A 12,244-nucleotide genomic window follows, 5' to 3' on the forward strand; every position below is an offset into this window, starting at 1 on the left:
TCAACCCAAAAGTCCAAAGTTCAAAGTCCCATCGGTGAATTCAAAACAAGTTATCTACTTCCAAGATACAATGGTGGGACAAGCATTCAAAAAGGGAGAAATAGGCCAAAAGAAAGGGGTAACAGGTCCCAAACAAGTCCAAAACCCAGCAGGGCAGGCATTAAATCTCAAAGCTGGCGAACTATGTACTTTCACTCTATGGTTGACATCCTCTGCACACTGGTGTCAGGGTTGGGTCCCCAGGTCCTGAGGCAGGTCTCCTTCTATGGCTTTCCTGGTCTCGGCAATGCTTTAGCTCTCCCAGACTGTCATTGCATACTGATGGCTTTATAGATCTGGTGGTCCCACTCTCACAACTCCACAAGACATGGCACTGATGGGGTTTCCCTGCTGCAACTCCAACCCCATGTTTCTGCTCAGCATTGCTCTAGTGAAGGCTCTATGCACTTACTCCACCCCTGTGACAGATCTCTTCCTGGGCCCCAGGATCCCAAGCCTCAACAGTTCTGGCATTCTGAGAGCCTGCAGACCTAACACCACGTGGATGCTGCCGAGACTTCTGCCTCGTATTTTCCAAAGCTACAAGTCCAGCCACACCTGGGGCTAATTTAGCCACAGCTGGAGCAGCCAGAACAGCCAAAGCAGCCAGGGTGCCAATACGGGGAGCAGCTTTCTGAGGTGGCCCAGGACAGCAAGCCCATGGAGGGTGGCTTGGGCCTGTTCCCCAAGACCATTCTGTCTCTCTGGGCCTTTGGGCCTGTAATGGAAGATACAGCCTCCAAGATCCCTGAAATGCCTTTCTCCCATTGTCTTGGCTGTTAGCACCTGGCTGCCTCATAGCCACACTAATGTCTTTAGCAACCGGTCCCCCTTTGCTGCACTATTGGATTTTTCTCCTGAAAATGCTCTCTGCCACATGGCCAGGCTGCAAATTTTCTAAATATTTACACTCTGCTCCCCTTTTAAATTCTGGCTCTATGTCATGCCTTTGCTGCCGTAACTCAGTGTAGGCTGTCACAAGTAGCCATGAAGCTTCCTTAATGCCTTGCTGCCTAGAAATTTCTTCCACCAAATACCCTGGGCCACCATTTGAAGTTCCACATTCCATTAAGTTTTTGCATATAAATAGGATGCAGCCAAGTTCCTTGCCAGTTCATACAAAGGTGATCTTTGCCCCGGTTTCCAATAAGTCCCTTCTCATTTACATCTGAGGTCTTCTCAGCATGGCCTTTACTGTCCATATTTCTATCAGCATTCTGGTCACCACCATTTAATCATTTTCTAAGAGGTTCCAAACTTTCCATGGTTTTCTCGTCTTCAAAACTCCCACCAGCAGCTAGGCTTTTTCTAGCCTGCTCCTCCAAATTCTTCCAGCCTTTCCTCAACACCCAGTTCCAAAGCTGCTTGCACATTTTCACGTATTTGTTATAAGCAACACCCCACTTCTCTGGTACCATTTTTCTTAGTCCGTTTCTGTTGCTTATAACAAAATTACCCAAAACTGGGTGATTTATAAGAAAACAAAATTTATAGATTACAGTTTCAGAGACTGAGAAGTCCAAAGTCCAGGGAATACACATATAAATTTGGCAAAAACTTTAAAAGTGTTACATAAGTAAGTCATTTGATAAGTTTTGTCTAGTAAACGTAAAAGAAACACAGGCTATATGGAGGGGAAAAGACTGCAACTGGAGAATTCACACTGAAATACTTATATGTTTTCATAAGAAAAAAATTAGAATTGAGACAATCCTTCATTTCTCAGAATTTGCTCTGAGCTTACCAGGTCCCTCAGCCTCTAAAGAAAGTGTTTTCTCAATTAAAAACACTGTAGTCTACAGCAGGACCAGCTACATAATTTGCAGGGCCCAATGCAAAATGAAAATACAGGATCCCCTGTTAAAAAACTATGAAGAATGAATGTCAAGATGATGGCAGTAGAATGTTTATCCAAGTGCAGGGCCCTTCTGAATGTGGGCCCTGTGTGGCTGCAGAGGTCACATAAGAGTGCTGGTAGAGAGACAAGAGTTAATTGGCCATGACAATAATTTCAAATCTATTTGCAATAAAATGCATGACAAATTGTACAGGTAATGTTGTAAAACTTTTCTTAATAAGATCCTATTGAAAAATGCATCACTGAGAAATAATGACATTTGTTAGAGGCAGATTTGGCAGAGAAATGGATTTAAAGTACACAAATATGGGGCTGGCAGGTTAGCTCAGTTGGTTAGAACATGGTGCTAACACCAAGATCAAGCGTTCATATTCCCATACTGGCCAGCCACCAAAATAAACAAATAAACAAGGTACATGAATATGTACCAAGAACAATGTCTTAGCTTGAGCTGCCATAACAAAATATCAAGCCATATCAAGGCTAGGTGGCTTAAACAACAGAAATTTATTTGCTCATAGTTGTGGAGGTTGGAAAGTCCAAGATCAGTGTGCCAGATGGTGAGTTTCTGGTCAGGGCTTGCTTCCTGGCTTGCAGATGGCAGCCTTCTTGCTGTGTCCACACATGACAGAGAGAGAGAGAGAGAGATCTTCCTCTTGTCCACCCATTCTCTCTGATTAGGGTCTCAGCCTTATGCCCTCATTTAACCTAAATTACCTCCTTATAGGCCTTATCTTAAATAGTCACATTGGAGATTAGGGCTTCAACATTTGAATGGGGTTGGGGAGACACAATCATGTCCATAGCAAATAATTACTCTGTTAAATATTTTAATATTTAAAGAATCAATATATTTTAAAATTTTTTGCTTTTGAAAAAATAGATGTGTTAAATTTAATGTTTTGTAAAAATGTATTTTTTTATTTTAACACTTGTACATTTTGTGGGTTACAATATGCTGTTTCAATACATGCATATGCTGCACAATGATTCACTTAGGGTAGATAGCATAGTTTAGTACTCCTTAGTCCACCACTTCTCCACCCCTGCCCCCAGGCCTCTGGAAACCATTATTCTACTCTCTACTTTTATGACAACCACTTTTTTTTTTTTTTAAAGTCCACATATGAGTGAGATCATGCGGTATTGGTCTTTCTGTGCCTGACTTACTTAACATGATAGTTTCTAGTTCCATCCATGTTGCTGCAAATGATAGGATATCATTTCTTTTTATACCTGAATAGTATTCCATTGCGTGTATATACACAGTTTAATTCATGCATCCATTGATGGGCATTTAGGTTAATTCCATCTCATGTGATTATGAAGAAAATAGAGTAGTTTAGTCAGGCCCCCTCACCTCAGGTCCGGTTGGGAGTGGTGCAGCACATTCTTTGTAAACAAGTTATGTGGGGGTGGAGTTAGTGCACATGCACACCCATGTATTTTTAGCTTGTTCCTATTCTTGTGTGTTTCTTCAGTGTGTGTGAAGCAGCGGCTCTGAAGTGCTGGTTGGCAGAGCTCACGTCTAGAAATAAAGCCTATTATTTCTTCACCCATGGCTCCAAGGACATTTTCCTGTTACCTATCTTGCAGACCTGCATGTGAAGGGTTTGCAAATGGCTCGAGGGGTCTGTGAGCTCCAGACCCAGCCCTAACTCTATGATTGGTATACTCTGTGGCAAGATTCTGAGCAGGTACAGGAGCAAAAAGCCCTTGGGAGAAGGAGGAAATGTGACTACTCTTGAATATGTTGTGCCCTATGGCCGCTTTCCTATTGACCAGAATCTGGTTGCTGCTCACTATACTACTGCAAGTCAGCATAGACCAGGCACTACAGCAGAGAACCTCTTGGGAGGGGGAGGAAATGTGGCTGTCCTTGAGCATGTGGGGCCCAGTGGCCACTTTTCTACAGACCAGAGCCTGGCTACTGCTCTCTATACTGCAAACTGATCAAGATTTGAAGCAGAAAGCAGAGTTGTTGGAAGTATGGATAATTGTCCTGGAGGATGACGTGCAGTGACTGGCCATCCCTGCTTCTCACACCGGGGAAGATGACAAACCCAGTGCTGATTGAGATTTGGAGCAGAAAGCAGCGTTGTTGGAAGCATGGTTAAATGTCCTGGAGGATGACGTGCAGTGACTGGCCACTCCTGCCTCTCACTCCAAGGATGATGACAAACCCAGTGGTGAGGTGGGGGAGACTGTGCATCTCCAGGCATGACCTGTTGTGCATCAGAAAGTGAAATGTGAGCAGCCTATGGGACCAGGTGGACAACTGGTGGGCAATGCACAGGTGACCAAATTCACTACCCATGTCCCATATACCCAGGTTGAATTGGTTGACTTGGGGAGACAGTTTCAGCAGAAACAGGGGGATCCCCTGGTTGCTTGGCTGCTGCAGTTATGGGGCCTAGGGGTGGATAGTGTGGTATGCTTTGGTGAGGAGATGGAAAAATTGACCTCCATCACCATGGACCCGTCCCTGAGGCAGCGGATACAGAATAGCCATAGATATGCACAAGGGCGAGGTAATCACTCTTTAATGGACTGGGTGAATGCAGCTGCCCAAACCATGTGGGCAAATGCTGGAGAACTGCCCAAGATTGTTAGTAAATGGCAAACATATGCTGAGCTAGTACAAGTCAGTCCATGGTTAACGTGAACACTCGTGGTCCAGATGATGAAAATTTTACAGGCAGCATGAGAGACATAGTGGTGCAGAATGCCCCATCAATATCCTCTGGGTCACTGATGACCATACTGGCCCCATACATTGGTCGTCCTATACATGAGGTAACGACCATGATAGCCAGCCTGGGTGAAGTAGAGGATGAGACAAGCAAAAGGGGTCCTAAAGGTGGCTAAGACCAAACCCCCAAGAAATGCCTGGGATTTTATCCCAAAGGGACCAAGCAAGACCAGCCATAAGCAGATGTGGCTTGACTTGCTTGCAGCTGGGGTTGATAGCAAGAAAATTGACCAGCAGCCAAATGCAATTCTGTTTGCCTTGTGGCAGCAATTGCACCCTGAATAGCGTTTCACCAAACATCCAGAAACAGGTAGCAAGTTACGCTAGGTGGATTTAAAGGATTTTTTGGTTGCTCCTGAGGAGGCAGATGAATTGTTCCATTTTGATTAGGGAGCAGGCCAAGGTACTCGTCTTTTGGGGGCAGGTGAGGACCAGAGGCCTCATATCGAGGACAAATGTGCAGCGTATTTTGGCATTGGTGGATACAGGTGCAGAATGTAGTCTGATATATGGCAACCCAGATAAATTTCCAGGGGCCACAGTTCGTGTAGATGGTATGAAGGACATACTATTGAAGTCAAAGCTGTGTCATTGCCACTGGGCATAGGACTATTACCCCCTCGTGTGTATACCGTATATATATCCCCAGTAGCTGAATATATCTTGGGTATAGATGTACTTTATAGTTTGCACCTGCAAACAACAATTGGAGAGTTTCAGCTGTGAATACGGACAGTAAAGCCTGTGTTACGAGGATATGCTAAACATGACCCACAGGGTGTCACCCAAGCCAAGATGTGTGTAGTTAATGAAAACAGTATCACCAGTCGGGGGGACATGCAGAGATAGGTACCACTATATTGGAATTAGAGAAAGTTGGCATTATTCATCCAGCTCACAGCCCATTTGATACTCTGGTATGGCCAGTGAAAAAACCTGATGGTACCTGGAGAATGACTGTAGATTATCAAGAACTAAACAAAGTAGTGCCTCCTTTGCATGCAGCAGCCATCCTTCAGTTCACAACTTGATGGATCAGCTGACGACTCAGCTGGGAACTTATCATTATGTATTGGGCCTTGCAAATGTTTTTTTCTCTATTCCAATCTCAGCTGATAGCCAAGATCAGTTTGCCTTCACCTGAGAAGGGAGACAGTGGACCTTTCAAGTATTGCCCCAAGGTTATCTGCATAGCTCAACCATTTGTCATGGTTTAGTGGCTGGGGACCTAGCCAAGTGGACAAAGCCCAGCACAGGTATGATGTTTCACTGCATTGATGATGTGTTACTAACCTCTGATTCTCTTACAGATTTAACCCAGGCAGCTCCAATGCTGCTAAGTCATTTGGAACAATATGGGTGGGCCATGAACACAGCCAAAGTGCAAGGACCTGGGCTGTCAGTCAAATGCTTAGGAGTGCTCTGGTCGGGTAAGACAAGAGTCATCCCAGAAACTGTTATAGACAAGATACAGGCATACCCTCAACTCACAACTGTAGTTCAGCTACAGACATATTTGGGACTTCTGCAGTATTGGAGAGCTTTTGTACCCCATATGGCCCAAATGGCATGCCCACTGTATGCATTAACAAAGAAAGTAGAAAAGGCTTACTGGGCTACAAAAAGGGCAATACAGCAAGTACAGGCTTTACAAGTGGCTGATCCCACTAAGCCTTTTGAATTAGACATACATATAACCCAAGAAGGGTTAGGATGGGGTTTGTGTCAGAGATAAGACTAATTCTGAACACCTGTAGGATTCTGGTCTCAGCTCTGGAAGGGTACTGAAGTATGCTATTCTGTAATAGAAAAACAGCTAGCAGCTGTGTATTCTGCCTTGATGGCCACTGAGGCTATCACAGGAACTGCCAGAGTCCTAGTAAGGATGACATACCTCATACTAGGTTGGCTGCACACATGGGCAACCAACCCTAAAATGGGTGTAACTCAGACTCCCATTCTGTCTAAATGGGGAACATATATAGAACAAAGAAGCACTGTGTCAATGAATCCTCTGTCCAAAGAGCTGCAAACTGTGCTAGGCCCAGTAGAGGTTGTGGAGGAAACTTTGACACAACCCTTACCCATGGAGGTGGAGGCTACACCTTTCCATGAGGGACAGGAACCTATCACAGAGCGAGCTTGGTGTACAGAGGGCTCTAGCATGGAAACTTCAGCATCGTGGACAGCAGTTGCTGTCCAGCCCTTAACAGATACCATGTGATACGAAATGGCATCGGGCAAAGCAGTCAATGGGCTGAATTGAGAGCAGTATGGATGGTGATAAAAAATGAGCCTGGGCCATTAACCATCTGTACTGACAGCTGGGCTGTGTATAAAGATCCCTTTGGATCTCTACTTGGAAATATCAATGGTGGATGGTAGGCCACCGACTCCTGTGGGGACAAGCCATGTGGCAAGAGTTATGGGAATTGGGACATGAGAAAGAAGTAACTCTTTTCCATGTCACAGGACACTTCCCCTTAGCCAGTCCAGGAAATGATGAAGCCGATGCCTTGGCTAAGGTAAGATGGCTGGAGGGAGCTCCAGCTGCTGATGTAGCCCAGTGGTTACATTGACGAATGCAGCATCCTGGCAGCAAAGCCATGTGGATGGCAGGTCTAAGATGGGCCTTTTCTATAAAATGGGAGGATGTAATGAATGCACGTCGTGCTTGTCCAGTGTGTGCTCAAGAGAGTCCACACCTCCAGCGGGTGCCCCGTACTGATGGGCAAATAACTTGAGGAAGGGTGCACCTGACTCGAGGGCAGGTGGACTTTGTCAGACTACTGCCAAGGTCAGAGAATTTCAGATACATTTTCACAGCTGTTGATATGGCCTTGTAAGGTCCCAGACCAGGTAAACACTGTGAAGGTGTTGAATAGCCCTACTGCTATGTATGGCTGGCCTGTAGTCATAGAGTGATAATGGAACACACTTTACTGGACATGGGGTTCAGAGGCGGGCCTCCCAGTTGTCTACTCGTGGAAGTTACATGTGGCATATCATTCCCAGGCAGCAGGAATGACTGAACGGTACGATGGTCTTTTAAAAAAGGGACTAAGGCTATCTGCCCAACCCCCACCCACGAAGGGGTGGACATGGCAGTTATGGCCGACAGTATTCTTAATGAGAGACCCCACAAGGGCAGACCCTCTCCAGTGGAAGCTCTGTTGCATAGGGCTATGGCACCTATACAACTGCAAGTCACTACTAAAGATAAGCTTTGGAAGCCAGGATATGGCAAGAATGTAAACATTCTCTTACCAGCCCCAACCTGTTTGCAACAGGGACAGACGGTACAATGGGAATGGCATTGGAGAATAGAAGCCCCCCCATATACACTGGGTTGGCTTAATAGGGCCTTGGGGGAAAGGATTAGAAGAAAACTTGCAAGTTTCACGTTGGGTGACAAGTATCTGGCCTCCTTGGGTAAAGGTAACATGGCCTGGAACAGATAAGAGCTCTTTTCCAAAGGGCACATTTGCATTATCGTTATGGTCAATTATGAGTTCCCCTATACTGTTACATGTAGAACCTATAGATCCAACCATGTTAGTGGATAAAGTATGGTATCATAAACCAGGTAAGATACCTATCCCTGCAACCATCCTTTCTCAGGATGGCAAATTGGCATGTATCTTACCAGAGGAGCAAGGACTTCCCCTATTGGTACCGATAACCCTTCTGTCTTTTCACCCATAGCGTTCTGGCTGCAGGCACCGCACCAGAGTCGACTGGGCACCTACATATGTTCGTGTGATCAATGTGTCAGCTTAGAAAGGACAGAACTACAAGACAAGCCTTAAGGCATATTGAACAGAAAATAGGTTATATGAATGTAAGGGTCATTTATTCTTGCTAAGGGAACATCGTGGAAGATTCTGAACATGTAGATTGTATGGCAAGGAACCCTGAAGGGGTGGATTGTGAGGAAAATAGAGTAGTTTAGTCTGGCCCCCTTGCCTCAGGTCCGGTTGGGGGTGGTGCAGCATATTCTTTGCAAACAAGTTGTGTGGGGGTGGAGTTAGTGCATACGCACACCCATGTATTTTTAGCTTGTTGCTATTCTTGTGTGTTTCTTCAGTGTGTGTGAAGCAGCGGCTCTAAACTGCTGGTGGATAGAGCTGGCGTCTAGGAATAAAGCCTATTATTTCTTCACCCATGGTTTCAAGGACCTTTTTCTGTTACCTAGCTTGTAGGACTGCGTGTGAAGGGTTTGTGAATGGGCTTGAGGGGTCTGTGAGCTCCAGACCCAGCCCTAGCCATACAGTGATGATATATTGATTTCATTTCCTTTGTGTATACACCCAGTAGTGGGATGGCTGAGTCCTATGGTAGATCTATTTTTAGTTATCTGAGAAACCTCCATTCTGTTCTCCACAGTGGCTGAACCAATTTACGCTCCCATCAGCAATGTAGGAGAGTTCCCTTTTCTTCACATGTTCACCAGCATTTGTTATTTTCTGTCTTGTGGATAATAGCCATTCCAACTGGACTTAGATGATATCTCATTGTGGCTTTAATTTGCATTTCCCTGATGATTAGTGATTTTGAACATTGAAAAAGTGTATTTTTAAAGAACATTTTGATAAGAACTATTTTAAGGTCCACTTTAATAAAAACCAAATTGGTGGTTAATAAATAACATTTTTTTCTAATTTACTTTTTTAACTGACACGTCAAAATTGTATGTATTTATGGCACACAACATGATGTTTTGATATACGTATACATTGTGGAATGGCTAAATCAAGCTGCTTAACATATGCATACCTCCCATACTTAACAGTGTTTTACGGTGAGAACTCAAAATCTACTTAGCAATCTTCAACTATACAATATATTGCTATTAATTGTGGTCACCATGATGTACAATACACACATTTTTAGAAATAAAACCTTGATTATTTTCATTATCCCCCCTCATTTTCGGTGTGGCAGTACGGACACACTACATCTCCAGCACATATAGATGTACACAGGTGTTAGGTAGGGTTCCCACGCTGAAAAAACAAATTCTGTCCACGTTTTCGGAAAAATTTGCGGGATGCTCTCTAATTTGTTTTCTCCGAGAAGGAAGAGGAAAGGAAACGTTGTGTCTGCAAAGGGTATTTTAAATGACCTACAGTTTCACCGAGAAGCGCCAACACTTTGAGCGTTCACTGCACGTCACAGCCCCACCCATGTTAGCAGAGTCGCATGCTTGCACCTGGCTGCCCAGAACCCCCGCCCAGCCCGGCTGCCGCGGAAGCCGCTGTGCAGAGACCCGGGCTGGGGCGGGGGCGGGGGCGGGGCCGGCGGGAGAGCAGGAGCAGGGGGCGGGGCTGCCGTAAGAGCCCGGAAGAGCTAAATTCAGGCTGCCTTTGACCAAGAGACCGTGTTTTAATTGTTAAATTAGGAGTACTGGGTTATTTTTATTAAGAAAGGGTAGATTTTACTAGAGACATAAGGTTACAGTGTTTTCAGATTTGCCAAAAGTTGAATTATTGTTTGTGTCTGTGACCAGATGACACAGCCCGAACAGACAGAATTACTGCCCCAGATGGCTGATCTGTCCTTGCAGAACGTCTCCAAATGACAGAAAAGTGCATCCAGGCTTTACTCTCTTTAGCTTATCCTTTTCTTTTCTTTTTGACAGCTGGATGGTAAGGGGATCCAAACTCTTGACCTTGGTGTAATCGGCACCACAAGTTTATCCTTTTCTTTAAAATGTATGTTTTCTGTCCCATGTGTATAATTTTATGGTTGTGAGTTTCAAGAAAACTGATAACAGAATTGTCTTTGATATTCTAAAAAAGTATCTCAATCACTGTAAAAACAAAGGATTTTTTTAAAAAATGAGTCTGGGAACACTTTTCTAAGGATGAGAAGAAAACGTATCCAAACCTTTGTCTACAGATTGTAAACAACAGTAGAAATGAAACCTATCTCAGAAGGCGGCTGTGGAATGAGATCAGTTCACGAATGGAAGGGCTTTGCGTTTGGCCTGGCTGAATAAAAAACCAAAGCCATCAGTAAATGGGTCTGTTACTGGTGTCCAACAGACCCACTAGGGGATCCTTTAGGGGGAGATGGCTTTAGGGAGAGACAGCTGTGAGCATCTAGTGACAGGACCATACGATTTTGCTCCTTTATTCTGCACATGAGATGGATGACACTAAGTTTGCCATGTTGCATCACCTCGTATTCCTGGGATGAACTCACACTCACAGCAGGTGCCACCTGACTGCAAGGCTTGCGCTGTTCCCCCAGGTGCAAAGGACCTCAGCGACAGCGGGGACGGGGGCAGAGCCCCCGCGCACGCGCGGTCCAGTGGGGCCGCTGCTGCGACTCTGCACCAAAGCTCCGAGAACAATCACAGGAATTCCAAGGACTTCACCCACAACGAGTGCGTCTGAGGCCGGGCATTCGCGCCCTGGCTCTGGCCACCACCTGCAGGCCATGGTCAGCAGCCCGGCCACCGCGGACCGGGCGTCCAGCCCAGACCTGTGCTCGCGCCCGCGGCTGCTGGCCAAGGCCTCCCAGAGAAGAGAGTTGAAAGGAGAGCTCGGGAAGAGGGGCAAGGACAGGAGCCAGGTGAGAAAGACAAACTCGGTGACCTACGGGGAAGAACAGTCCTCCCCTTCCCGCCCCCCACAACACGCAATTCCCCAATGTTTTTTGTTTTGGGGTTTTTTTTTTACTGCTTTATTTATTTATTTTTTTACATTTTATTTTAAAAATATGAACACTTCACAAATTTGCGTATCATCCTTGCGCAGGGGCCACGCTAATCTTCTCTGTATCGTCCCAATTTTTTTAGTGTATGTGCTGCCGAAGCGAGCACCCCCAATGTTTAATGTAACGAGAGCCTGATTTTCCTGTACACGGTTTAAAAATAGTATTTTTCTGATTATACAAGAAAACATTGTAAGAAATTTAAAGTTTTAAAAAATGTATCAAAAAATTATACAAAAATCTCCTGTGTCTTTTAGTGCCATTTCACAACAGTCGTGGAAGCAGGGCCCTGGTGCCATCAGATACAGACACGGCTCCTCAGAGGCCACTGCACAGATAGCTGCAGTGAAGTAACTCGGTGGGCCGAGGAGCCTCAGAGCAGGGTGCAGCTGTCTACTTCCACTTACTGTGTCCTAGGGTCTGGAACAGATGGGGCCACTATGATGTCATCATCACTGTTGACTGCTGATGTGGTAGGAGGAAAAGGGAAGACCAGCAAGCTGATGCCTGGAGGGTTAGACCTTATTCCACTTACATCCACCCCACCCCCTTCCCCGCCAAACCAGACCCTCTGCAAGGCCCTATGAAGCTCCCTCTGCAGCAGAAGCATCTGGTAAACTGACCGTGCCCCACCCTGGAGTCCTCATTCCAAGTCCCCTTGTCCCAGTTCTTTAAAAAGTACCCAGAGTACTGTGCAGAGGATGGAGGATAAGGAACAAAACCAGCAAGGCCTGGACCTTCTTTCCCCTCCTCACCCACCCAATCTTCACGCTTCCTCATGCTCCCCAGTCCCACCCTGTCGCCATGGCTTGAACACAAAAGGAAAGTGCACCATCCCCAGGAATAGAAACGGGAGCTGTGTAAGTGAGAGGGGC

At 45.5% G+C, this 12,244-nt stretch overlaps 1 non-coding gene across 1 annotated transcript; it reads right to left on the reverse strand.

Moving 5' to 3' along the window:
- Positions 1 to 11,368: 11,368 nt before the first annotated feature.
- LOC134379331 (U6 spliceosomal RNA) lies at positions 11,369 to 11,478 on the reverse strand. The gene has a single exon (XR_010023735.1). It is a non-coding gene; the product is annotated as a U6 spliceosomal RNA (small nuclear RNA).
- Positions 11,479 to 12,244: the final 766 nt, after the last annotated feature.

The sequence above is a fragment of the Cynocephalus volans genome, chromosome 5 (assembly GCF_027409185.1).
Source record: "Cynocephalus volans isolate mCynVol1 chromosome 5, mCynVol1.pri, whole genome shotgun sequence".
NCBI classification, from domain to species: Eukaryota; Metazoa; Chordata; class Mammalia; order Dermoptera; family Cynocephalidae; genus Cynocephalus; species Cynocephalus volans.